The sequence below is a fragment of the Protopterus annectens genome, chromosome 1.part1 (assembly GCF_019279795.1).
Source record: "Protopterus annectens isolate FY-2018-M chromosome 1.part1, PAN1.0, whole genome shotgun sequence".
Lineage (NCBI taxonomy): Eukaryota > Metazoa > Chordata > Ceratodontiformes > Protopteridae > Protopterus > Protopterus annectens.
The window spans coordinates 1,370,514,684-1,370,522,183 of NC_056726.1; positions in this window are offsets into that span (position 1 = coordinate 1,370,514,684).

Genomic DNA, 7,500 nt, shown 5'->3' on the forward strand with positions numbered 1-7,500 from the left:
GTGAGTGTATGTGTTTGACAGTCAGAGTCTGCGTGGAGGTGGCTGTGAATGTCTAACCAGTGAACATGTTGGAGAGTGGATTTTGTAGTTTTCCTATATGATGTCCATATTATATGTCACAATGTCCACCTCATGAGGAGTACAGGTGTCAATCAGCCAAGGGACACTGTTGACAAGCTATACTCCTACATCTGGCAAAAGGCCTGGTGAACAAAGTATGCAACCCTACTATTACCCAGAATACGTTCTGAACCCATGTGTCATACACAAACACACTTGCCTAGAATATCCCGCTATGTTGCTAGTACCCTGCACATTGATGACAGATAGTAGGCATGGTGTGATTGCAGTGGGCTGCAGAGGGCATGGCACCCTGTACAGCAGTACAATAGGCACATAATTGTGGACAATGTGCCTTCACTATGTTCCCCACTGGATGCCTGCAACATATGTGGTACCATCAAATGTGATCCACAGAGGCAATACAATGCCTTACACACATGCCCTGTATGGACTGATGCCACTGACACCAGGGAATACCTATATCATGCTATCAATGCAGGTACAGGGTCAGCCTGCTGTCTGGTCAGTATTGGCATATCTGAGGATAACAGTCTGTATACACAACATGTGTCAACCAAACCAGGTACACTTGTACATGTCACTGTGCATTATTGTGGGATGTGCACATCTCAGGCAATGTCCATGTCAAGGACTATCAAACACAGGCATGGCATGCATTGCAAAGCAATGGCCATACACAATGGTAACCAGGATGTCAGGACAGTTCATACAATACCCATCTGTGTGGGACATTGCAGACACTACACCCCTGTACTACACTGCACACCATTGTTGGGTGGTGTGATGCCAAGGATTAACCCTCACCCAGCCTTGTACAGCCATCTTGCACAGCCAAACACTACACACCCATGAAGCAATGCACACATGCATGTCAGTACTGGCAACTTGTGTCTGCATGTGGGGTAGGATGCTCCCAACCACAGGCACACCCAGTATAACTCCCATTGGCATACCGACTGATGTCAGACATGTTCACATGCTTTAGCCCATAGAACCTCTGGATATCCCCTGTGATGCATGTAGTACCTGTGCATTACTGCAGTGTTGCAAACTAAGTAGTAAGGAAGTGTATTTGTGGGCCTGGCAAAGTGTGGCAATATGAGTGCATTAGATAGTGTAGTTGTGTTGACAATGATATCCATTCATGTGGACAGCCATGTGTGCTTCACCTAATGTATGTCTACTATATCGCTGTTGCAGGTGTCACTTACCAGCACACATATATGTTCTTACAGCACACCAACATGTCAGGTTTGTGGCACATGGAGTAACTGCATGCACTTGTAATAGTAATGACTAGTCAGTCAGGGGATGTAACCCTGTACTGGTAGGTGTGTGACAGACGATGCTTAGGTTTTAGTCTCCAAGCCCTTCTCTGATGTACTTTGCCTCTGTCTGGCCCTCCCTCACACTCTCTGGTGGATGTGGAGTTGTAAACCTGCTCAGCAGCAGCTTGTGTTTTATAAGTGATGGTCATGATCAGGTGATGGCCTCTGCACCTATTGCAGTCCTCCTCTAGCTGACTGCATGTGGAACAGCTGTGGTGATGTTCCCATAGTCAATCTCATGGAAAAACAGTACAATAGCTAGGAACATCATGTTAGTGTTTCCCCATGACAGTCGCTGTGAGTGGACCCTGGATCTGGTGTTTTGTAAACGGTACCACAGATGATATATGGATGTTCTTCATACAACATACACAGTGGAAAATAGCCCAAAGACAGGAGGGTGATGTGCCAGACATGACTACAGCATGTAAGTGTAGCTATGCTTCATTGAGACTACTGCCAGTTTAACAAGTTGTGTTTGGTAATGGCTATTCTGCATGTTTTAAAACTGACAAGACAGTGCTCTGTTTATGAGGGAACCCCCATCTGTAGGGCCATCTGTGGACTGGTCAGTGTGTGGAACCATTTGTTTCCAGTGTTACTCACTGAACACACATCTGTGAACTGCAGAAGCATAGTGTGAGGATTGCGGTCAGTACATGGTGATAGTGATGAGAGTTACAGCCATCGCATCCCTGATTGGACATATGTCACATGAAACAGTAGTATAACAGTCACTGTCTGAGGTTCTCAGTGACATGCCAATAATGGCCCACTGTTCATAGCTGCAGTCACAAGTCTTCTACACTTTGTACAGATGTCATGCAGTATATATGCATGTGTTGTGCTCCCTCTGCAAATGTATACCATCTGTTGTGTTGGGTTGATGGTCATATCTATGCATGCTGTTATAAGTACTCCTGAATGCTGTTGATTATTACTAAGCCATATCTGTGTTAAAACTACAACATCATAGGCTGTATGGGTTTGGAGGTCCCAGCAGAACCTCCTTTCCCACTTCAGCTGGCCATGGCACCAGGCACCAGCACATCTGGGGCCCAGCCTTGGGCCTCCACCTCGTTGGCTCTGCACCACCGTCTGGTGGAACTGCCACTGAGGATGGGGTTTGTCCCCCCTGAGAGCAGGTCCAGACAGGGACTTTTCCGCTGTTGTACAGTCCTGGACATGGTGTGTAGGGGGCTCAATAAGGAGTTAAGGCCAGATACGCCAGCTCGAGGGCAGTGTCATATTTACAGGGTGAGCCTGTTCCTCCTAGACAGCCCCCAGCACTGCCACCTTTGCGGCTGTTTTGGTGCAATGGTGGCTGCCCATGGCTGGGGACCTCCATCCCACTGTTTCCATCTGGGAGGTCATGGGCTTGTGACTGCCAAACACCCCTCACCATCCAAGGTGTATCCCCCCACATGTGTCATATACCAACCCTGTATGCTGTCTTATCTGTCATCCTACCCAACCTATTCTCCACGAGCATACCTACTCTCCTTCCCCCACATACCACTCTCACCCTATGGAAACTAAAGACCAATCAGTTCCTAGAACAACATTTGCCCCATACATAGCTGTCCATTTCACACACGAGTCCACTGGACACATGTAACCCTTTTAATATGCATCACAATATACTCCAGCTGTCCTCACCCCGTCTCCCAGGCACACGAGCCTGGTATGCACATGATTCCTAAAGGTTCCAGGTACACGTGATGCAGATGACCACATTGTACACACAACACTACCGGTATTACCCCATTTACCTTTTTCATGATGATGATGTCGCACACAGCACCTTGTAAGAGTACTGTTCTCACATAATGATTGGACAGGAACTGTTGTGTTAATGTAAATAAAATGCACAGAGTGATGTATATGGCCAATGTACAAATGTTTGCGTGTATTAATAACATGTCTCCCTGAGGGAGACTTGATATTACATAGGACAACACCACTACATAATACAGGCATTGTTGGTGTTTCCCTTTTCATTCCTTTGTAATGCTTTGTTGTCATATGGGATGTTCTTGATATATCTATATATATATATATATATATATATATATATATATATATATGTATGCATCTATATCTGGACATAAACACACACACATACATCTACATGATGGAATATATTTCCTATACTGTTGAATGACTGTGCTGGATGATATGTTTGTGATAACATCCCATGTCTGCATATCTGCCATGGCTTAGTGGTAAATCACATTAGCTGTGAATGCAGGGTCCTGGTTTCGAGCCTTGCAGAGGCCATTTATTTTGTTGCTGGGCAGAACAAGACCGTTGGATACAGAGTGATTAAGGCACATTAAAGCAGTTATGAGTGGGTGTGCGTGGGTTTGTGCGAAGCTAAGCAATGCTAACCTCTGGTTACAGTTTCTTACAGTCAGTTAGCCTCTACATTGCCTCATCAGTGTGATACTCGCATAATGGCAGCCAAACAGGCTTACACCCGCTTGCTCCCGCACTTGCAAATGCACTGCATTTGGTATTTGTATCTGACACTCACACCGCTGGGTGGGAGTGAGGACTACGATATTACCTTGTGATGCCTATTACATCGGATTATATGCCTACAGTATCAGGAATGGCTGCCCATTAAGCAAAAGCATGCAGTTCGGCTGTACAGAATCCGTGGCCTGTCCAGAGTTTGATTCATATTATTGGTGTGTTCCTCTTACAATCTACACCTGTCTGGCTAATACATGGGAACTGACACTCTTCAATACAAACAAGTAATTGGGTTTTGGAACCCACATCCTTCAGCCAAGTCATGCTACTGCATAGCTAATATTCTATCATCTTTCTAAGGTTGTAAGTGGAATATGTGCTTTCTGTCCCTATTAGACCTCTCAAACGATTGAGGACAAATATCAACTGAATCAGGGACATGTCATAACAACATCAGGGACACATTTAAATTATTAGTGTGATTCATAGGGTCATAGGTTCATAGGTTGGTACTAGGCTATTGGCCCTAGGGCCTATACAAGCCTAGCCATAACAATTCCCTGGATATTTCTTCCCACAATATTTACTTCCCTGGACCCCTGTCTAGCAGGGTGACTGACATGATCCCTAGGGTGAATTTCTTATCTCCCATCCAAACATCAAGGTTCCTTTTGAAGAAGGCCAAGGAGGCACTCTGCTTGACATGTATGAGCAGTCTATTCCAGAGTAAAAGGAGTCTCTGGGTCAGGAACCTATCCCTCCAGAATGTTTTGTTCATTGTGATGACAAGGTTTAGATCCCTAGAGCGTGTGGCTCTGAGGGGTTGGGATTTCCTTACGTGGAGCATGTCCAACAGCTCAGGGTTTGACATGGCCTTGTATGGTAAGCCTCTGAGTAGATGATATGCCACAGAGTATAGCTGGATTTATTTTAGATGGTCAGCATATGGCATCTGCTTTAGGCCTGTGATTCTTTAAGTGAGGTATTTCTGTGGCCTTTCCAGCTGTTGCAGATGTCTTGTGAGGTACATACCAATCGGAGCATTATACTCTATAATGGGTCTAATGAGGGATGAGTACCATGGTACAATGACCTCCTTTTTCTGGATGAAAAGCCCTTAGTGATGAGGTGTGCCACATAGAAGGATTTCCTGACTGTTGTGGCGATGTGGTTATCGAAAGTGAGACCACTGTCCACCTGTGTCCCTAAGTCTCTCATCACACTTTCAATGTTTAGTGTACTGCCACCTATGTGGTAATTCATGGGTACATGTTTTTTTTCCAAACGGGATAACTACACATTTCTTGGCATTAAGCTTGAGCCCATGGCTCTGGCACCAGGCATCTGTTTCTGTAAGGCCCTTTTGTAGAATATCCACATCATTTGGGGATTCAATAATGGCTCCCAGTTTGCAGTCATCTGCAAACTTTGTTACCCAGAGTCCCTTAGTGTTGGCCTGTATTTCAGAGAAGTAGATGCCAAACAAGAGTGGTCCCAGGACTGAACCCTGAGGTACTCCACTTGTCACTTGTCTGGAGCTGGATTTGGAGTTGGCTACTTTTACAGTCTGGGTTCTGACAGTAAGCCAGCTGGCAACCCATTGAGTGACGTAGGGATTTATGCCCAGCTTAGTAAGTTTATCTATGATTCCAGAGTGGGGGATAGTGTCAAAGGCCTTGGCCAGGTCCAGATAGGCTGTGTGGACTGCCTTACCCTTGTCAACAGCTCTGGAGACTGATTCAATGAAGTCAATCAGGTTCAGGAGACAAGATCGGCCCTTTACAAACCCAAACTGGGTGGGGTCCAGTTTTTGAAGGTTGCCATTGTCTTTGTTTATAAGTTCCATGATAATGCGTTTCATGCCTTTGCAGATCAGGCTTGTCAGACTGATGGGATGGAAGTTCACAGGATCCAAGGTGGATCCCCCCTTGTGGAGTGGAATAACTGTAGCTGTGCGCCACTCATTGGGCACGAAGCCTGAGGTGAGGCCATGATTAAACATGACACTTAGGTGACATGCCAGTTAATTTTGTAGTTCATGTAGTACACAGCCTGGGATGTCATCTGGTCCCATGGATGCTGTATTCTTAGCTTTGGAGAGCGCTGTTTCTACCTGTGTTGCCATGATTACCGGAATTTGGCAATCTTTTGGTATTGAGATGGGCCCTTTAGGGGGTGAGAGAGGGGTGAAGTTGGCACTAAATTGATCTGCCAGGATATTGGCAATATCCTTGGGATCAGTATATTTAATGCCATTTTGTTGTAGCTCAGAGCAGATCTGAGCATTGCCATTTAGATTCTTGACATAACTATAGAATGCCTTGTGGTTGTCTTTGGAATCTTTGATAATTTTATTTTCGTAACTAGCTTTTGAGGATTTTATGAGGGACAAAGGATTAACCTGACACATTGATAGACTCAGAGCATATAAATTCATGCACATTTTCTGAGGTAAATGATGTTTATAAATCTTAATTGTTGTCATTATTCATTATGTGTAATTCACCACCTTTCCTTCAAAAGTCACTAGTTTAAGGAGGGATTAAGTGGGACAGAGTTAGAATCTGAGACGAAATCAGGGACGTTCCTGGAAATCGGTGACAGTTCAGAGGTGTGGACCCTATTTGTTCCCCCAATGGTTTATGTCCTGTCCAGTGGATTTGCTCTTAGGGGTTGAGAGGTAAGGACGTCAGCTATGCCCATTTCGGAATATTACTTACATCCCTGGGGTGGTCCTAATACAACTGCACCAGCTAACACCTGCAAGCCTAGGCCCATAATTGCATACCCATAGTTTCCCCACCTGCACCTCCTCTACAGCACTCATCCTTACTGTGGGTGCAGGTGGGGTATAACTACACCACTACACACTGCCCACTCTCCACGTGTTGGGACACATGTACGTTGTGTTGACCCATGGGTTATCAGGCTTGCACAACCTACTGGTCCATGTACGTCTACAGCCTGGTTTGATGAATCATTACTGGGGCTGACTCCGATGATCATTAATTTTTGGGTGTCCCACAAGGGACATCGATGTCTATGTTTTAAGATTAGACCTGGCAGGTCTCTCCCACTGGTAGTATCTGCCGGTGGTCTGGGAAGCAGTGGTGTGTTTACTTTTATTGTGTGTCTGTATGTCTCACCGGCCTAGCTGGGGGGGTGGGGGGGGGTTGATGCTACATGTTACACGTTTGTTTATTGGACCCCTCACCCCCATATACATGGCCTGTGAACATACATAATTCGTAACTGCTGTATCATATCCTAGCTATATACCTATATACATGTGTATATTTACAGTCACACACAGATATATATATATATATATATATATATATATACTATATACAGCTATATCTGTATATGTATGCATACATGTATATATTTATATATTGCTGTCTATATATACACATATATATATTAGATCACTGACCGCTTAAAAAAGCGAACGGTGATTAATCACCCCTATGTAAGCGAAAGCCTACAATCTCAAACTGTCAGAACAGCGATTTTTTTCCTAGGGAAAAAAATCACTGTTCCAAAACACACACACCAAACAAACAGCAATCCACACACATACACCTAAAATCTTACACCTAACCCTACA